The 21,579-nt window shown below is 38.9% G+C and overlaps 1 long non-coding RNA gene across 3 annotated transcripts in view; it reads left to right on the forward strand.

Annotated features, from left to right (window-relative positions):
- LOC126958874 (uncharacterized) overlaps window positions 1-21,579 on the forward strand; it is a 309,871-nt gene that overhangs the window by 164,211 nt on the left and 124,081 nt on the right. For 2 of the 3 annotated variants that reach the window (XR_007727337.1, XR_007727338.1), the window contains exon 3: window positions 1,558-20,803. This is a non-coding gene — a long non-coding RNA (uncharacterized LOC126958874). Of the gene's footprint in view, window positions 1-1,557; window positions 20,804-21,579 lie in introns of those variants that run through there. The other variant, XR_007727339.1, reaches the window with a different exon arrangement.

The following is a 21,579-nucleotide window of genomic DNA, read 5'->3' on the forward strand; positions in this document are numbered from 1 at the left end:
TAATTAAATTTTAGTAGGAGCAAAAGTCACCAAAAGGTTTTTGCATTCATCCTACCAATTCTAAAACAGTGATACAATACACCATTAATAGCCTTAGAATTGCTAATTATTTCAACATGAATAGCGTTATCAATGCTGTCAGCTTAATTTAATACACTCAGGAGAATTCCTGCAGAATGCATGATTTCTCTATTATTTCCTGGTTTTCACAACCATTAAAAGCTATAAATTCTCTTTCTTTTCTTCAGAAAGAGAGAGAGATTAGTAGTCTAGAGTCTTCTCACTTTTTTGAGAATGTTAAAGTTGTTATTTTTAAAATAAATGGGAAGTAAAAACATAATAGAAATTAAAGAATGAGAGTACCCCAGGCCTTATTCTGTGATCTAGTACGAGGTAAATGTTCATAACTCCAAAAGAATTAAAACACTCATGCCTTCCATTAGTTCCAATGGAGTTCCCACTCAGGGAATAACCTTAGACTTGGGGTTGAAAGTGTCTTTTTTTCTGGAGGGAAACTAAAATTAAAGCCTGGAGGAGTGAAAGTTATAAGAAGTTGATTAAATAAACAAGGAGATTTTATTTATTAGAAACTTTAGTAAGTTAAAAGGAAGAAGTGAGTCACTCATTTCATAACGTACTTTAGAAGACAATAGGAAGCAACTACAGTTTTTTTTTTCATGGAAGAAAGATGAGTTAAAATGGATTCTACAAAACGTTAATTTGATAGTAGCAAACTAAAAACTACTGGGTTAGACTCTAAAATCATGGACTCTGAGAGTTAGTCAAAACCTTCAAGATCATCTAAGTTTCTAATGGATATATTTCCTCTACAACATCCCTTATTGACCAATCTTGGTTTGCATATCTCTAGTGAAACTTAATACCTCATTTTCAGAATATTCTAATTGTTCGAAAATTTTCTTCACACCAAATGCTGTCATCCTTGAATATTCACTCATTTGCTGGTTTAGTGTCTCTGTAATGTGGTCCTTGACATGCTTTTAGGTGCCAAACAGGAAAGCATCTTTTAATTTTAATGGTGGTATATATTTCAACATACATTCACAAATATACTAGTGATCCCAACTCATGATTTCACAGATGATGATTGCTAAGAATGAAGTTAAGTAGAAAAAAGGGAGTCCATGTAAAGCTCAGTTGAGAAAACCATTACATAAATGTTAAAATGTATGTGAATATGAATATGGCTGAAGCCGTGAAGGTGATTACATAAAAGGCCAAGCATGAAAAACAGTCCTGTAGGTCTACACTGTGGGCACCAGAGCAGACACCATACTCCTGCCTAATGGTGGAAGAGCTGTGCTGTCATGAGATTAGTCAGGAAGAGTAAATGAACCGAGACCAGGAGGAGAGGTAGAAGGCTGCTGTCATAAAGGAACAGGCATAGTGATGGCTTGCACCACAGCGAAGGCAGCAGAAATGTTGAGAAAGAAGTCTATCAGTGAGGTGTCATGGAAAGAACACTGTCCTGCATGTCAGAGGACTTAGATGTTGGTCCAACCTCTCTTCCAATTAAACCTCCCCTTATTCCTACAGATCTCAGTTTGCTTCATCTGTGGAATGGAGATGGTTTCCTGTGTGAGCATGAAAATTTCTCCCAGCTCTGAAGACCTTTGATTTCGTAAGAATCATTGTGAAGGTGTGGGCTTGGCAAATGAATGGAAAGATGAGCAATGGGAGAGGAAAGAATTGAAGAGGACTGTGAGGTTTGAAGAATGGGTAACTAGCATCATTCACAGAAATGAGAGGGACAAGGGGTGAGAATAATTGGGAATCAGTGGGCGAAGAAAGACTGGTTTGGATCTGTTGCAATGGAGAGGCCAATGACATTTCTTTGTGATGTCTAACAGGTCCGTGGACAGAGAAAAAGGTGAAACTTTGTTTACTTGTCTGTAAAATAGGAATGAGGTGATATATAGAGATGTGGGGATCGCTTACATAGAGATAGCAGGTGAAACCATGGAAATGACAAAAACTCTCGGTAAGGAAAGGGAGGATTAAAAAAATGCAGTTAAGGGAGATAACATTTATTGTGAAGCTACTACGTGCTATGCACATTATCTATTTTATCTCATTTAAACCTCACAAAAATCTTGTGGACTATGGGTAATTCCCTCCATTTTATGTGTTAGAAAAAAATGATGCTCAGCAAGGTCCCAGATTTCATAAGAATTAACATATTCCTCAGATTTGAACCAATCTCTCTGACTCCAAAATCTACATGGTGCTGGTCCAATGTGAAACATTGACAATGAGAAGGGATGAGAACACAGCCTAGGAGTTCTCAGAAGGGTGAAAGAAGAATCCTTGAAACTTTGATAGTGTGAGGTCAGTTCAGCCAAAGCTGGACAGAGGGGAAGGAGGGGAAAATCATATTCAAAGTTGCAGAGAAGTCAAGGGGAATAAGAACTATAAAAAAATTGGGTCAGTGGGGGGATTGAAGGAGGCCAATTATGCCACCTCAGAGGTTTCCAATATATTGATTGGGGTGAACCTGAGAAGGAAGGGTGCAGATTATGAAAATGGTAATTATAATACTAAATATATACTGAGCACTTAATACATGCCAGACACTTTTCTAAGTGACTGATATGTATTAACTTTTAATCCCAACAACAACTGGCTTATTGAATGGTCTAGGCTCAGTAGGGTTCAAGGCAGGAAACAGTTTTATCCTCTCCTGATACAGCTTTTCAGTCACATCCCATCATTTCTCCATGACTACTTCTGGATGATATGTTGGGCAAATCTCCTAACCTTTTTTGATCCTTTTCAGGTACTGTATTAGAAACTAACATCCATACATTAATATAATGGATGCCATGTTGTAGCAAAAAATGATGTTCTTTATATAGTGACATAAAATACTAAAGGCGAAAAAGAGCAGGAGAGTGAATACCATAAACTATATGTAATAAAAAAGAAAGCATATATATTCATATTTAATTATGTATGCACTAAATATCACTTGGAATATCACCAAGGAAGAAATACAAATATTTGCTGATGGGAAGGAGAAGTTATTGGCTGGAATAACTGTAGAGGGAGGGAAACTTTTCACTGACTATCTTTTTAGTCTCCTTGACTTTTAATCTATGTGAATGTATTACTATTGATCTCAGTCAGCTATTGCTACAATAATGATGTACAACAACCATCCTCAAACTCAGGCAATATGCTTTGTTTCTCATGCTCATGGGCAAGTGGTTCGGCTGAGTGGCTCTGCATCAGGCTGCAATTGTTCAGGTTGCCTGTAGTAGTTTGCAAGGGACTGAATGTTTGTGTCACCCCCTCCCCTACTCAGATGTTGAAAGCCTAACCTTTAATGTGGTGCTATTAAGAGGTGAGGCCTTTGGGAGGCAATTAGGTCATGAAGGTGGCGCCTTCATGAATGAGTAAAGGGGACCCTAAAGAGCTCACCCTCTTTTGCCCATGTGAGGATACAATGAGAAGATGACAGTTTGCCACCTGGAAGAGGACCCTGATTATAAGGGCACCCTGATCCCAGATTTCAAGCCTCTAGAAAAGTGAGAACTAAATTTCCATTGTTTATGAACCACCCAGTCTAAGCTATTTTGTTATTGCAGGCCAAACTGACTAAGATATAGCTCTACTCCATTTGTCTCATTATGAGGTCCCAGCTGGAGGGGCAGTCTTTCTGGGGCATGTTCTTCTCTTAGTGAAGTCAGGAATTTCCAGAGGGTGGCAGAAAACACTCATGCTGATCAACTGCAGGCCTGGGCTTGGAATGTTCACATATTCACTTCCAACCCAATGCTTAAATAAGCAAGGCAGCATACTCCTCCAGAGTTAAAGGGGCGTGTGTCATTGCTGAACAATAGTCTACCCGCCTCTTTAAAAAGTATTTTAAGTCCACTTGAGCCTAAAATTGTAATCTCTCATCCAATCTCAGACTTCTCCCTTCCCCACTGTGGCTTAGCAGCTCAGGCTTGACCCATATTTAGAAATTTATGGTAGGCGTCGGGGGTGGTGGTTCATGCCGGTAATCCCAGCACTTTGGGAAGCTGAAGTAGGTGGCTCACCTGAGGTCAGGAGTTCAAGACCAGCCTGGCCAACATGTCAAAACCCTGTCTCTACTAAAAATACAAAAATTAGCCGGCTGTGGTGGTGCATGCCTATAGTCCCAGTTACTCAGGAGGCTGAGCAGGAGAATCACTTGAACCAGGGAGGCAGAGGTTGCAGTGGGCAGAGATTACAGCCACTGCACTCCAGCCTGGGCAATAGAGCAAGACTCTGTCTAAAAAACAAAAAACAAAAACCAAAAAAAAAAAAAAAAAAGGAAAAGGAAAAGAAAAAAAAAAAAGTTTATGGTAGGGAAAGGGACTATGCTAAGTTTCTTTTCTTCTCTCCCTCCTTCCCTCCTTTCCTTCCCCCCTTATTTTTCTTTCTTCACTTTTCCTACTTTCTAACTTTCAGATACTACTAAAATTTCTGGCTTCTTAAAAGTTGGGTATAAGAAAGAGGTATAATGAGAAGGGAAGAGCTATTTCTTTTTTTAAAAAAATATTGCTTTAAAAAATTTTTACTTTAAGTTCTGGGGTACATGTACAGAACATGCAGATTTGTTACATAGGTATACATTTGCCATGGTGGTTTGCTTTACCTATCAACTCATCATCTAGGTTTCAAGCCCTGCATGCATTAGGTGTTTGTCCTAATGTTCTCCCTCCCCTTGCTCCGCACCCCATGACAGGCCTCAGTGTGTGTTGTTCACCTCCCTGTGTCCATGTATTCTCATTGTTCAACTCAAACTTAAGAGTGACAACATGTGGTGTTTGGTTTTCTGTTCCTGTGTTAGTTTGCTGAGGATGATGGCATCTAGCTTCATCCATGTCCCTGCAAAGGACATGATCTCATTCTTTTTATGGCTGCATAGTATTCCATGGTATATGTGTACCACATTTTCTTTTTTCAGTCTGTCATTGATGATCTGGGTTGCCATGTCTTTGCTATTGTAAATACTGCTGCAATAAACATACATGTGCATGTGTCTTTATAGTAGAATGATTTATATTCCTTTGGGTATATACCCAGTAATGGGATTTCTGGGTCAAATGGTATTTCTGATTCTAGATCCCTGAGGAATCACCACACTGTCCTCCACAATGGTTGAACCAATCTACATTCCCATCAACAGTGCCAAAGTGTTTCTAATTCTTCACAGCCTCACCAGCATCTATTGTTCTTGACTTTTTAATAATCACCATTCTGACTGGTGTGACATGGTATCTCATTGTGGTTTTGATTTGCATTTCTTTAAAGATCACTGATGATGACCTTTTTTTCCATATGTTTGTTGGCCACAGAAATGTCTTATTTTGAGAAGTGTCTGTCCATATCCTTTGCCCACTTTTTGATGGGGTTGTTTTTTTCTTGTAAATTTGTTTAAGTTCCTTGTAGGTTCTGGATATTAGATCTTTGTCAGATGGGTAGATTGTAAAAATTTCCTCCCATTCAGTGGGTTGTCTGTTCACTCTGATGCTAGTTTCTTCTGCTGTGCAGAAACTCTTTAGTTTAATTAGATCCCATTTGTCATTTTTGGCTTTTGTTGCAATTGCTTTTGGTGCTTTCGTCATGAAGTCTTTGCCCATGCCTATGTCCTGAATGGTATTGCCTAGGTTGTCTTCTAGGATTTTTATGGTTTTGGGTTTTACATTTAAGTCTTTAATCCATCTTGAGTTAATTTTTGTATAAGGTATAAGGAAGGAGTCCAGTTTCAGTTTTCTGCGTATGGCTTGCCAGTTTTCCCAACACCATTTATTAAATAGGGAATCTTTTCCCCATTGCTTGTTTCTGTCAGGTTTGTCAAAGATCAGTTGGCTGTAGATGTGTGGTATTATTTCTGAGGTCTCTGTTCTGTTCTATTGATCTATTTGTCTGTTTTGGTACCAGTACCATGCTGTTTTGGTTACTGTAGCCTCATAGTATAGTTTGAAGTTATACAGTGTGATCCTCCAGCCTTGTTCTTTTGGCTTAGGATAGTCTTGGCTATAAGTGCTCTTTTTGATTCCATTTGAAATTTAAAGTAGTTTTTTCTAATTCTGTGAAGAATGTCAATGGTAGTTTGATGGGAATAGCATTGAATCTATAAATTACTTTGGGCAGTATGGCCATTTTCATGATATTGATTCTTCCTATCCATGAGGACAGAATGTTTTTCTATTTGTTTATGTCCTCTCTTATTTCCTTGAGCAGTGGTTTGTAGGTCTCCTTGAAGAGGTTGGGAAGAGCAAGTTCTAATGTCTTTGGGGTCTTATGTGTGGCCCAGGGAAATGTACTGGTTCTGTGTTTCATGAAAGACTTTGTGGGTTCTTTTCAGATTCATGGCAGAGACCTCATGCTGCATCGTGCCTTGTTATAGGTGATGCACCTCTGAATAACTACACCTGGCTCCTGTTTCTGGTCTGCTTCTCCTGCCTCTACAGAGACTTTTAGTCTATTCCATCTATTGGGTGGGAAGTTTTCAAATACTGAAGACCTGTTGCTGTATGCAAACTATAGGAAATAAGTGCCCTTACCTGTTGTTGATCAAAGGGTAGCTTGTATCCAGTGTGCTTATTTTCACTGTGTTCACAGAGGCAACTCAAGCCACTCATTCATCATTAAACTTTTCTAGGTGAAAGTCAGGTACCAGTTTTAGCATTCCTAAGGTTTTCTTGAAACATTTCCCCAATGTGGCATGATAGTAAGGAAGCACCCCATCCCTTCAAATGCTCAGCTCTAACCAGCTCTTTCCAAACAAATTATCATCTCTCTTTCCTCAGTTTGTATCAAGCCTTTTATTGGTTGAAGATGGATAATGGGTTAAGGGAGTGGATGGTATCCAGAAGCTTGGATTCCAGACACAGCTCTACCACTAACTATATAAGTGACATGAATGAGAATCTAGTACAATACCATTTTTCTAAAGAAGAGGAAATTGAGGCTCATACACTTTTCATAATTTGTCCTCTTTCATCTGATAGTGGCAAAGCTCTGCCTTAGAATTTGTGTTTCTACTGAACCAAAGTAGCAAGTATCTCCCTATGTTTAAACAATCCTGTCTTTGTGATTTAAGATCCTTTCTTCTTCTTCTGGTTTTGGCAAAGACCAAATCAGGAGAACAGCTGGATACCATTTTTTATTTGGAAACATTATAAATAAAAAGCCTTCCAAACCTTCCCCAAGAGTTAGAATTTCTTTAGAGTCTGGAACCTCAGAGACTCATTTTAAGTCCATTCAAACTACAAAATACTTTGGTTCTGAAGATCTTCTTCTGAAAGACCCCAATAAAGATATCTCCTCACAGCCCATTCTTCAATTAGTCCCTCAGTGGGACTGGAGGGAGATCCACAGAGCCAGCTGGACTTTGAACTTGTGATTCCTAAGGGAAGGTATATTTCAACCCTGATACTTAGATTGCAGGCTCTTTTCTCTGTTAGGAGTTGTATTATTGAAGTAAAATAACATTCTTAATTCTGAATGTCGAGTTCTTAAATGAGAACATACATCTTATTTTTTCTATTTTTGGAAATTTAACATTCATTAAGTTGTTAACCTTTGAAAACTTCTATCCTCCCACTTCCTTGTCTGTCAGCCTAAATCTCCCCTCCTCTCTGTCACAGCCTCTTTCCTTAGAAGGATATATTCTGCTCCTTTAGTGCTTCATTTCTCATGCTTCTCAGCATTCCCTACATTGCCCTTTCTTTGAAGGCTCCCGGATGTGAATTCGCATACCCCACATTCACATGCCCAATTCAGATAAAACAACAAAGTCTATTGTCTTCTGAGAAAAATTCTAACTCTCCTCAGGTACTGTAGGTGTCTCATTTCATATTCCTGCTTGAAAATATAAGAGGAGCCCTGAATCATGGTCTTGCATTATGCCTCAGAGCAGGCCTTCTTAAAAGTACAATTCCTTCCCCAAAGGAAATGAGAGAGCTATTTAAAACAAGCAATCAATCCATTTAGAACGCTCCACAATCTGAAGAACATTTCTTACAGTTATGAATAGAAGGAAGAGAGGCAACGAGTTTTTTAAAAATGGATTTAAAAGGAGACTTTTGAGCCCATCAGCATTCACTGAGTCCAAACATAGAAATTCAATTCAATTTATCATGTAGAGAAAAGATTAATCACTTGCAGGAATCTTGAAACTCGTATGTTGCCTTCGAAGTCGTTAAATGAGAATCATTTCTAATTACCACTATCTGCTCAGTATTAAACTTTTCTACATAATTTGATTGTCTTGCTGCAGCAAGAGTCATCGTAAGTTCCATTTTCTCTCAATCCCCCAAATCCAAGTCCAAAGATACCTACAACAATTTTTCAGAGGGTTCAAGTTAATCTCTTCTTCTCTTGAAAAGCCAGCACTTTAGAGGCCGTAACTATGTCACATGGGTGTCTAGTAGTGTACTTATCTACTGCTTTTATCTTTTTTAAACATTTTATAACCTATATGTAAGAGTAAGGTTAATCTTCTATAAACATTATTTAGGGAATGCCAATTCTATGTGCATTCTACCTACTACATCTTGTAGCTATTTTGTAAGCCAAATATAAATGCCCTGCAGGACTACCTTTCAATTGCTTGGTTTTGGTGTACCTTTTCTTTCTTTCTTTCTTTTTTCTTTTCTTTTCTTTCTTTCTTTCTTTTTTTTTTTTTTTTTACTACTCAACATTTGTTTCTCTGGGTGACATCATCTCAATTTGGGTACAGGGGAATCTGCTTGTTCTATTGCATGATCTACTGGGACTATCTATCAAGGTGTCTTGCCCCTGCTATAGCCTGTGCTAAAGTCTATGATTCAGTCCTTTTCCCTGGAATTTGACAAGTGCAGAGTGACAGAAAGCCTGAAAGTGGCAACCAGAAAGTGGCAGAAGCTCAATTATCCCTGAGGAGGTTGTCCATCTTTCCTTGCACTGTGGACTTCCAATTTTGCTTTGATTCATCCTTGTTGAGACTGTTCCTTTAGATTTCTTTACAATGTTGTCAGCTATTCACTATCCTTCAAGTAAACTTTGTTTTCTGTTTAAATTAGAGCTGGATTTTATTGATTACAGTCAAAGATGTCTGACGGCACTGGCCTCAAATATCCTCCAGTTAGTTTTCCCACCTATGGTCAAGACCAGGGTGGGCCCTTTTGTGGCTATAAATGTACTCTTTAGTCTTCCTAAAATTTCTTCCTTCTTCTGGCTACTGAATCTACCCTTTTCATCCTTTATGACATTTCTTTAAGCTTCAAACTTTTTCACGAAAACTAACATGATTTGACTTTCTCCATTAACATCCCTCCAGAATTTGTTTAGCATTTATTTGTTACTTGCTAGATCCCAACGTTGCCTTTTCCTGCACAGAGAAGTACGCTCAGTTTTGCATCAGGATAAACTGCCAAATGTTCAGCCAATTAAAAATTGAGCCACAGTAGATCTACTCTTGACTTTTTGGTAAAATAAACCAAAGAAAACTTACTGATTAGACCAGTTGTGAATCACTGCTATCAAATGTAAATTATTCACAGGAAAACAATTAGCAACATTTCTCCCATCAAAAAGCAGGAAATAAAATGTAGCAGAGACAGGGGTGAATCTAAGCAGATGTTTAGTGCACAGAGTTTATTTTTTGATCTATTCTAGCAGAATAAAGCTAGCAAATGATCTTAGTATCTCAGTGACTTAACACAACAAAGGTTATTTCTTACTGATGCTCCGTGTCTAATGTGAGTTAGCAAAGATGTTTTGTACATCATAACCTGTCCAAGACCCAAGTTGGTGGAGGTGTCCTGTTGATTAACAGTACTTCTATTGCAAAGTAAATAATGTGGCCACACTATCATTAAATTGGGCAGGGAAATTAAATCCCTCCATGTGCCTGGAAAAGGCATATTATACATATTTGATGAATACTACTAATGAGGGACTACTCTAGACACCTTACCCCTTATTCATAGTCTTTTCTCCTCATCATGCTCAGCATTCTTCAGCTTAGAACTGCCCACTTCATTCCAGACATTTTTTTCTAGGTCTCAGAGTTGATGTAACTAAGCTATTACTTAATCTTCACCAAGATATTAATTGATAATGATAACGCATTGAATGGAGAGAGTCTCTATAGTTTACCCAGCATTCCTCTATAAATGATCTCCTTTGGCCTTCACAACCACCCAGGAACATGGGTGGGGCAGAGTGTATTAATTCCATTTTATGGAGCAGAAGGAAACAATGTGCCTGACCCAAATTCACACTGATAGAGCTGGGACTGAAACAACGTATCTTTCCACAGTAAACCTGTTGCTGTGTTTCTGTGTGTATTTTGCCACGCTACACTTACACAGTTAACAAATAAGACATGTGGCCGCTATTAATTTTATTGTCTTATAAAAGTGGAAGCAAAGAAGATAGAAATTCCCTCCAGAACTAAAGACATGAAGCTGGAATGATAACCAGGACAGCCCCTCTAGCATATTATGACTAGTGGAGGGAGGTCTTGTCCCCTGTCCTTGTACATACCACAGGGGTGGCTGCCTGCTTTTCTACCCCCTTCCATGAGTAGTTTGAGTGGGGAACATGAGTGTATGAGTGTGAGTCTCATTGTTAACTGACTAAAGATATGAGAGAGGGCCATGTAGGTGAGAACTGTTTTAAAGGAAAGCAAGTAATTACTCTGATGTTACCAGAAAAATGAGTGGCTACACTAACTCCTGTGCATGGTAACAGTTTCTACCTTTTATAGCCAAAGAATGGCAAGGCATATATTTTTAATATCCACTTTTCAGGTTAGAAAACCGACTGAATGTAGGTCAGTTTAATTCTGGAGTCACTAGGAGGTAGCGTGTTGTAAAAAATTATGGTAATTCCCTGTCCTGGAATTTCCTGTTTCAGACAGGTGTCAGTGTATCTCAATTTCTGGATTTGAACATGGAGTCTCTGTCACCAGGGGAAAGGGAAACAGTGTGACTGTGGCCCAGGACTTGGCTGCTTTACACCATTCACTTTCCTTGTCAACCTCTCAAAGGCATGAATTGTATTACAGGAACACATTGTGGATAGTACAGAAACTTCAAGGTGACAGGGAGAGAACAGTTGCTGTATAACTGAAAATTTCACTAAAAAAGCCTATAAGACAGATAAAAATGTGAAATTGTCTAGCAACATTTGCCCCTGAATATCAATCACTGTCAATCACTAATAAACTTTTCCAATAACTCAGGCTCATTTTGATTATTTTCCAAGGGGGATTTGGGTCTCTCAGGCATGCAGCACACCTGCAGGCAGGCCTCTTCTGGTGTTTGCCTACAGGAAGGTCATTAAAAGGCAGTGCAAATTAGGGCAGTTCCCCCAGCAGCAGCAATTAACCTTCAGGAACCTGGCAGGCATAGGTGTATTTAGGACTGCAGAAACCATTAACCTTCTCATTATTTAAAGGAGTGAACAGTAGGAGGAAAAACTAAGATCTTCTTCTCTATCTCTCTCTTCACGTCTTCATCCCTCCCCTGTGCCATTCCTTTCTGTTTCATTCATCCTATGGCTGTCTTTGAGATGTGGAGACTGCCCTACTCACACTGCAAACACTGTTGAGGGATGGAGGCAATTGTAACTTGCTGCCACCTTAATGCCATGGGAGGGGACTGGCAGGTGGTTAAGCGAGGTCTTTTCTGCTCTGGCTCCACCCTGAGGAGTCCAGTCTAGGAGGAGTTGGTGCTGGTCCTAACGCCTCCTGGCCTGGTTCCATGTGGTGGCAGGTGCTACTGATGCTTGTTACACATACAGTGCCCCTGCAGGTGCCTCGTGAGTGCCCATCCATCTCCTTGCCATCCTTGTCTCCCTGGCTCTCTGGAAAAGAAGGAAGCCCGCCCTCTCTGCAGGGGAGAGCACACAGCAAGTTGGCTCATCCATCATTGCTTATGTCAGGTCCAAGTTGTGGATGAATGTTCAGAGACTGACACAGCCTCGATCAGAACTGACATAACAATATTCCTTTTCCCTGTTAGCTAGGAATTTCTGATTGGGAACAAAATAATATCTACATCATTAAAAATGTTAACACTCCAGAAATAGCATCTTATTTTAAATATCTGTTCATTCTGATGTCTATTAGCTGAGATAACTTACATTTGAATCTTTATGTACAAAAATATATCTTTGGGGCTTAATTTCACTTTCAATTAATGATATTTTCTTCTAGAAAAGCAGTAGTGAACATAAAAGCATGGGGCAATTGTTCTTGAATCTCTTCTACCAAATTCCGTTGAGGTATATCATTTAAGATGGAGAGAAAAACAAAACAAAACAAAATTGTTTAAAAAACTAGGTGCTGTTATTATAGTTATAAAACAATCCTTAGGTTGTTAGGCAGCAATATGAAAATCAAAACTGGCAACATGTTTGTGACTGTCACAAGAAGACACCTATGAAATTATTCTAAGGAGACAACTGATTCAGGATTTGATGTGGGTTCGGGCAAAGGGAAGAGATGCCAGGATTGCCCCAGCCTCTGAGGAAGCCTCTTTAATTTAAATGTGCATGCTGTGATGCAGCTGTGCTGATGAATGCATATTTATTGGACCTGGATAGGAGGCAAATGTGTAACTAATTAAACTATCCTGGCATCAACGACTCTGGCCAAAACTCCCTTTTTAAAAAGCATCACTGTTTAAAATGCATTCTGGAAGCAAAAAGTTACCACTCAGAACCGGTTTGCAAATAATATCTCTGAAGGAATGCGATGGTAATTTTACTTAGATTAGAAAAATAGTGTTTAGAAGTGCCTTTAATTTAGAGGTGACTTTATGAAAGTTTTTGCCCTCTAGCTGAGACTATTTTCTTAAGGACAAACTGTCTAGAAAAATTGTAGAACAGAATGTAGAGCTCATCTAGTCCACTTTTTCCATTTGCAGCCACAGCAATGGAGCACAGAGAAACGCCTAGGATGTGAACTAAGTAAGCTTCTCTGTTTCCCAACTTTCATTACATTACTACTAGCCAGTGAAGAACTTTATAATGCTGATCTTTAAAAAAAAATACAACTATTTAACAAAAAAGTTCTTGAAATTTGTTTCTTTACAAAATCTGGGCAAGCTGTAAGTGGCCCTGGCCAAGAAGCACACAAATGGATGAGGCTGGACAGCAGTGGGATGCTGGAGCCCTGTTATTGCCTATACTTTGCGACATGATAAATGGTTCAACCTAGGCATTTATTTCATCTGTACTATGCACACTTTGGATTTTTCATTATCTAATGATGAAGTATGCATTTGTATTTCGAGGTTGAGGAGGAAATTCAAGTTTTGTGGGTTTCTGAGGCACAACAGTAAATAACTCTTCTCTTTCGTGCCTAGATTCTGAACTAATCAAGAAACAAATCAGCAGTGAGCTAATGGAGTCCTGAAAGATCATCTTTACTACTGATAAAATCCAAACAATATATTCCAGAGTACTTTATTTGAATGGGCTGGCTGAGCTGACTCCCAGGACCCAGTGGGCTTAGTCACTAGTTACAAGCAACTGTGACTTACGGTGAATGGGCCTGTGGCAGGCCGGCCTGCTCCCTAGAAGTAAGAGCAGAGGCAGGGTCCCAGCAAATTTTCTGATGTGAAAAGTAACTTCATTTGCTCCTTATGCCTTCGCCCCTGCTGGTGAAATGAAAGGCTCTATAGGCTGAGGAAACTCTGTGTCTGGGTAAGGGTGGAAAGAGGAAGCATTAAGACTCATTAGAGAAGTGATACACAGTGAAAAAAAGAATTAACATCCAGGTTCTCACCTTCAAATAAAAATGTTTGCAGTCTTGACAAAAACTTGAACTAGGTGAGAAGAAGAAGAGAGAAAGAGAGTGAGAGAAAGAAATAGCATGGCAAGAACCAATCCTGGCACATTCATCTACCCACAAGTATTTATTGCACGCCAGCTATGCATTAGAGACTGTTGTAGGCACTGGGAATAGAGCAGTGAGTAAAATCTACTGGGAAAATTCTGCCTTTGCCGAATTCATATTCTAGTTGAGAAGGCTGAGATCCAGTGGCCTACCCTGTTGTCTGCTCTGGGGAAGTAAACCAAAGCAGAGGTTAAGTGCGGGACACCTGTGTCCACTCGACATTAAGGGTCAAGGTGAATCAGGGGTCACCTCCAGGCCACAGTCAGGTGGGAATGAGCCATACATTAACTCTTCAATGAGCCATACACCAGCTACTGACTTCAGACCTGAATGCCTTCAGAGAAAGTAGCAACCAGGTGAGAAAGAGACATGATAGCAGAGACCAGAGAGGCTAGAGTCACTGTCAGGTCTGAGGGCTCCTTCCAACCCCTGCCACAAAGACCTGGTAAGCCCCTGCCTCCAACATACACCCAAATATCATTTTAATAAGAGAAGGGAGAAGGTATCAAAATCTACAAGTGGCTAAATTTCTAAAAGAGAATACTTAAGACAATCCTGATGGAGAGTGAATTATCAGTGAGCTGAATGTTTAAACTAAAATATTTTTATTTGGATTAAGTTTACTTCCTTTTTCATGCTATCTATTGGTATGAAGGTAATGAGGACAGATAAAACTTCTATAGAAAATCAAAACTGCATCTTCTCTGCCAGAGTGGGGTGTGGCATGTGCTGTTATGTAAGTGATGTCACTCCTGTGGAATGAATGTTTGTGTCTCCCTAAAATTCATATGTTAAGACCTACCCCCCAGTGTGGTGGCATTAGGAGTTGAGGCCTTTGGGAGGTTATTAGGTCATGAGGATGGAACCCTCATGAATGGGATTAGTTACCTTATAAGAAGAGACACTAGAGAGCTTGTCTCCTTTTCTGCTCTTTGCCATGTGAGGCCACAAGGAGAAAATGGCCATCTGCAAATCAGAAAGAGTATCTTTAACAAGAACTTAGCTGTGCCAGCATCCTGATCACAGACTTCCAGCTTCCAGAACTGTGAGAAATAAATATCTGTTGATTCAACCAGTCTATGGTATTTTGTTATGGCCACCCAAACAGATTAAGGCAGTCATATAAGTTATTTGAATGACTCACTGCTAACTTTCATTCCCAGATATGTTTTGAGATAAAAGAGAGCCATTTTCCTTCCTCTCTCTGAAGTTGGTCCTTAGTAAACTCCATCTACCAGAGAGGGGTGAATTGTCAATGATTCACTGTGTATACTCACAATGTATATGCTATCCTAAAGGCACCGGGAATGGTAGTATAGACATGGTGACAGGAAATAGGACTACACATTGTTTAAGGTAATGAAAGTTGGGCTTCTTTCTAGGGAAGTGAAGAAGTCACTCAGTGGAAGAGAAATAAAGTTTCTCAGTTCATAGAGGGGATGGACCAAGAACTGCCATTAATTTATGTTTGTTTTATTTGTTTCAACTGGCCTCTTTAATATTCTTATGATGTCTTCACCTCTTTCCCTTCCTATTCTGACTGAGTCCACAGCCAATTTTATCACTCAAACGGCTTTTCCAAATGTCAGCAAAGACCTTCAAATCTCGAGTCCATTGGCCCCTTCCAACAACTCATCTATCATCTTCACATTGCGTTCTTGTTTCTGGGCCTCTCTGCTGAGACTCTGTTTCTTCCAGACACTGAGAATGCAGCGCTGGCTCTTTGTATCTTTTTAAAAATTCCCTATTGGTCTCTGTTATGGGCTGAATTGTGTTGCCCCCCAAAATCATATATTGAAGTCCTAACCCCCAGGACCTTAGAATGTGACTACCTTTGGAGATCAGGTCTTTAAAGAGGAATTCAATTAAAATGAGATTATCAGAGTGGGCCCTAATGCAATATTGCTGGTGTCCTTATAAGAAGGGGAAATTAGGGCATAGACATGTGGAGAAGGAAGACCATGTGAAGACTCAGGGAGAAGACAGCCATCTACCTGCCAAGGAGAGAGGCCTCAGAAGAAACCGTCTCTGCTGACACCTTGATCTCAGACTTGCAGCCTCCAGAACTGTGAGAAATAGAGTTTTATTATAATCTACCCAGTCTGCAGTGCTTCATTATGACAATCCTAACAAACCAACACAGACTCCTTTATTTCACCTTCTCTGCTTATCCCCTAAATGTGGACATTTCCCAACCTCAGTCTTCACGCTTAGCTTTGCTAGTCTCATGTACCTTCATATGTCCAATTATCATTCCCATTAAACCAATCTTCAAATTTAACAGGTTGAACCATATGAAATGGCCATTTTTGTAGGTTAAAAGTGGTTGACTCTAGGCAGTCTCATATGGTTCAGCCTAATATGCCTCTACTCTAAACATTCTTTGATGCTCTATATGTGCATGTCCCACTGCCTTTTACAAATTTCCTTAAGATTACATCATTGGCTTCTTCCAAATATCACATCCAAAATAGAACTCACCAACTTCTTAAGAAAGCTCTAGGCTGTACTTTGGGTCAACCTTTTCTCCCACTGTCTTATACCCTGGTTACCACTTGTGTGCTGTTGCCTGCCTTCCACATCCACTTCCATAGTACAAGCCCTTTTGGGGAAACTGCTGGGGAGCCTCCTAGTACTTTCCATTTAAATGTGGTTTCTGAACCTGCAGCATTCCCACTGCCTTTAAGCTTGTTGGAAATAAAGACACAGTCCCCACCTGGACTTACTTATTCAATCAGAACATGAGTTTTTAAAAAGATCCCCAGGTGATTCTAATACAAATTAAAGTTTAAGAACTGCCTTAGAATATGGTGGTGCTCACAGGAATTCTTTTAACTTTCCAGAAAGATCATGTCAATGTATTTTCTCATTAGCAGCAGGAGAGTATAAGAAAACCCAAATCACCATAATTTCACCACTACAGAGTATCACCTGTGATTTTTAAATGCTCCATTTTTGATAGGTGAAAAATTATATTTTAATAATGTTGATATTTATTCCTCTTTAATGACTGGTGAAGGTCTATATTAACATTTGTCCTTGAACTCTCTGTTCATAGATTTTGGTAGTAGTTGTTTTTCTAATAGAATTATTTGGTACTTTTCTGAATTTTATGATTATACTTACCTTTGTTATTGCAATGTGGACAACTCTCAGGACGTTGTGTTAGTTAACTTGCTGTATGTGAACCGAAAATTCTCAATATTCCTGACAGTCATGTCTTTACACTATGTACAGTTTGAGGAGTAAATTGTTTTCTTCCCAGATGGTTATAGCCAGCTATACAAGTCACAAATCTTTGCTTAATTCATGAGCCCAATTTGAGGAAATTAATGGATAATGATTTTACAGTGAGTGCTGTGTGGTTCTCTATAGTAGAAACACAGGGGATGATTCTGAACTGAGTTGCAGAGCAGAAAATACCATAAAGCATAGTGCCATTCAGCAGCCTCCCCTCTAAACCTAGTAGCTGTAACGCGCGCACGCACACACACACGCGCGCACACACACACACACACACACAAAAGAGTGCTTCTGGGGAGCCAAGATGGATACTGACATACTGATCACTAAAAAAAATCATGCTCCTTCTTATCATTCAGAATGATTAGTCTGCTGTTTGTGGCGATCTGGGCAACCTGGGAGGTGGCTTGACAAGGTTACTTAGGTCAGAGCAGGATAACAAGCAGCAGAAGAAAGAGCTATACACTATTTGAAAATAAATAAACAGCCCTGATCATGCCGCTAAAGCCGGCAGCTTCACTTTGCAGTTGAGTAAGCTGTACCTGTCTTCCTTGTTTCTCTTTGTTTATGAGGATTTCTAAGTCCTTGCTGGTTGATAGTGTAATTTGCTTAGGCAGACAAGCAGGTACTGTACACAATAAGTTCTTCTAAATAAAAGGGGTGATTAATCAAGGAAAATCAAACTGTGAGCCCTAGTACCACTCCTTCCTGGCTGGTCCCAGACTCCCAGCTTGTTTATTTAGTGTCACCCATAGTCTGTCATGGCTGACCTAAAACTATCAGGAACAGCCACAATGGCAGCCAAGCATAAACACAAACCCGAACCGAGGTGCAGAGGGACTGCCATTCCACAGATAAGATCTATTGCTGTAATAGCCCTTGATTATGAAGACCAAAGGAGAAAAAACACCAAATATACAGACACTTTTCTGTTTATTTATACATGAAGAAGGAGGGGGAAGCAAATCATTTACAAAGAGGAGGGGAAAAAAAGGAATAAGGTTTCATTACATGTCAGTGTTTCTCAGTTTATAAAACAAGATTCTGTGATAGCAGGGGGTTGCTTCTGGTCTCCTTTGTTTGTGTATTGACATTTTGCAATGCTTAAAAAAAAAAATCACGTGCTGGGGCCAGGGATAGCAGAGAAAAAGAGGAATTGAGGCAGGAAAACCTACTAGACTGTTACCTGGAAAAAGCATGCTTTTTTTCTTCCATCTAACTACTCCAACAGAGCACTAGGTTAGGTCCAAAATGAGTAGGCTGTTAGGTGATCTTTCACATCAAATGATGTGTTATAAGATTATGCTTTTCAGAGGAACAGGATCCCTTCTTATTGCAGATGTGCGCGATGCATTTTTAACGTGCAAGGAGCAGTTTTTGGCGAAATCCTCACTTCTCTGTTGGCCATGATATTCTTTCTGTGGTTATACGTTTTGACGTTTTTCATCAGATTATTTAATTTTATAAAGTTTAGGAGTTACTTGGAAAGAAAGTTAGCTGGTGATGTCTCCTGCCAGAAAGTGACAAATGTAGGCACCAGCTTCAGAGCCAATCTGGTCACTGCCTGAAGATAGAACGTGAAAAGATTACTTTTGCCCTTAAAGAGGTCCACAGGTTCTAGGAAGCAATGGAAATGGATCTCTTCATTGTTGTTTGTAGGTGCTCTGCTGCTGTTGTTCATGTTGAAGGGGTCAAATTTATCCATTTAATGGAGAAGTGTGCTTGTCCTACTAGCATTCCAATTTATAAGATGTGTAAGAGGAAGGGCAAGATGCTTCCAATAGGATATTGGTATTGAGGAATACTGCTTTATTGTTCTCTATTGGTCAATTACTGGGACAAATGGCTGCAAGAAGTTCTCTCCAATCTATTTTTTGCAGCCCATGCAGCATTACATTTCACTCTGAAGAGTAAAGCTCTAATGCTTTATCACATTCCAGTGCTCAAAAGGGAAATTGCTAGTAAGGTACTTAACACTAAATGCATCCATTTTGGTACACTGACATTGCCTGGGACTACAGATAAATTTCAACAAATCACACTCCTACTGTAAGGAATTGGGATCTCATTCTCTGAGGCAGTCTTGGAGATAGAAGGCTCTGCCTAGAGGGGGCGCAAAATGAGTATTGGCATTATCAAGACACTGTACTGAAAAGGTGCAGTGTTTAGCAGCTACTGGAAAAAACCCCAACCATGTTCACTAGCATCACTGGTTGAAAATTCATTTTCTTTCTTCTCTTGAATATTTTGTGGTACAGAAAATTCGGGGGAAAGGCTGGCATTAGAACTAACACAAGGGACACAAATAGGTCACACAAACGTCATGGCTACTGGGACTCAGCTGAATGGTTAGCACTAAACTAATATCAAAATTTGTATGGATACTTCAGTTCATTTTCTGCAAGCTGTTCTAAGTTCCTATTTCTACTTTAGCAGCCTTCTAGTGATTACAGATTCAGAGCCCCAAAAATGTTTCCAAAGTAAAATACTATTTTTTTCTGTGCCTACTTGAAGCCCAGTGTGGTATTCTCTTTCTCTGGATTCCTCCCAGTGCTTTAAAATGTGGCTTCCACTCTACCCTGGAGGTGTTATTTATGCATGGTGAATATCTGTGAGGGGATGCTTCTGTATATACAGATTATTAATTGCGTTCAGGCCATTTGTTGATAAAATATGATGCACAGAATCAAGTGATTTATTACCACATGCATTGGTGATGTTCTATCTAATTTTCCTTGTCTGAAAACACTTTATTCTCATATACTTTTTAAGTTGAGATGTAATTCACAGACCATAAAATTCCCCCTTTAGAAGGTACAATTCAGTTGTTTTTAGTATATTCACACAGGTATGTAACCATTATCACTACTGAATTCTAAAACATATTCATTATCTCTCCAAAAAACGCTATACCCATTAACAGTCAATCCCTATTGTCCCCTCTTCCCAGCCCCTGGCAAACACTAGTCTATTTTCTGTCTCGATGGATTTGCCTATTCTGGACAATTCATGTACATGGAATCATAGTAAATGTGGCCTTTTGTGTCTGGCTTCTTTCATTTAACATAACATTTTAAAGGTTCATCCATACTGTAGCATGTATCAGTATTTCATTCTTTTCATGGCTAAATAATATTCCATTGTATGGGTACATCATGTTGGGTTTATTCATTCGTCAGTTGATAAACATTTGGGCTTCTCCCACTTTTTGGCTACTGTGAATAATACTGCTACGAACATTCATGTACAAGTTTTTGTTTGAATGCCAATTATCAATTCTCTTGGGTATGTACCTTGAAGTTTAATGACACCTAGAAGTATAATCATGTGGTAACTCTATGTTTAACTTTTTGAGGAACTTTCACACTGCATTACACAACAGCTAAAATATAGATTTTTATAACTTGTTAATTTATAATTCATATTCAACATGTTTTCTTATAACTTTAAGTGGTATATACTAAATATTCTTTTATTAAAGCTACATTTTATATATGGGATGATGAAGTTGAATTTAGTTTAGCTTATGTGCCCATGCTTGTATTCATTCAACTTTTTCTTATTCAAAATTTTTACCATGCTGTTGTAGTTAGTATCAAAGCTAAACTCAAAATACAATTACATTGGTAACTGATAAGTAGAATTAGAAATGACAGTCAGTATTATAAATTGTGCATTAATAACTATTAGTAAGAAAAGTACTTTAAAAACATTTATTCTCATTCTTTTTGCTTTGTTTTGTAATTTTTTGTTTACATATACTGTTTTTGGAAATCAAATGTCAGTTTTGAAAAAGATTACCTGAGTCCATATTCCTGCTGTGAAATGTTCTATTTCTTTTAAACATATTTATAAAAATCAAATACATTTTAATTTACAGTGGAGACAGAGCCTTTAGAACAAAACAGAATACATCATAATTAAAAGCAAGCAATTGTTAACTTTGGCAGTAGAATAGTAATCACTTTGTTAATTGTTTTCTAGGCTATTAAGAAATGATTAGCTAATTGATTGATTATTTAAAGTGTTAGCTTGTCGGGAGGCTGAGGCAGGAGAATGGCGTAAACCCGGGAGGCGGAGCTTGCAGTGAGCTGAGATCCGGTCACTGCACTCCAGCCTGGGCGACAGAGCAAGACTCCGTCTCACACACACACACACACACACACACACACACACACACACACACACACAAAAGTGTTAGCTTGAACTATGTTGCTGGGGCCAGTAAAAATTTGGAGGCTAAATGTCTCTTAAAACATCTGATAATATCCAAAACCTTTTTCAGGAATAAGTACAAATACTGGAAAAAAAAAAAAACCTTACTATTTGTGTTTCTAGAAAAGGAGAAATTACTCTTTATTCTGAGTCTTGATTGTATAACCATGTTATTTTTAATAAATTAAGAATGGGCTGAGAGGTCATTTAAGAATTGGCTGGATTGTCTG

This window comes from Macaca thibetana, chromosome 7 (genome assembly GCF_024542745.1).
Source record: "Macaca thibetana thibetana isolate TM-01 chromosome 7, ASM2454274v1, whole genome shotgun sequence".
In the NCBI taxonomy this organism is placed as follows: domain Eukaryota; kingdom Metazoa; phylum Chordata; class Mammalia; order Primates; family Cercopithecidae; genus Macaca; species Macaca thibetana.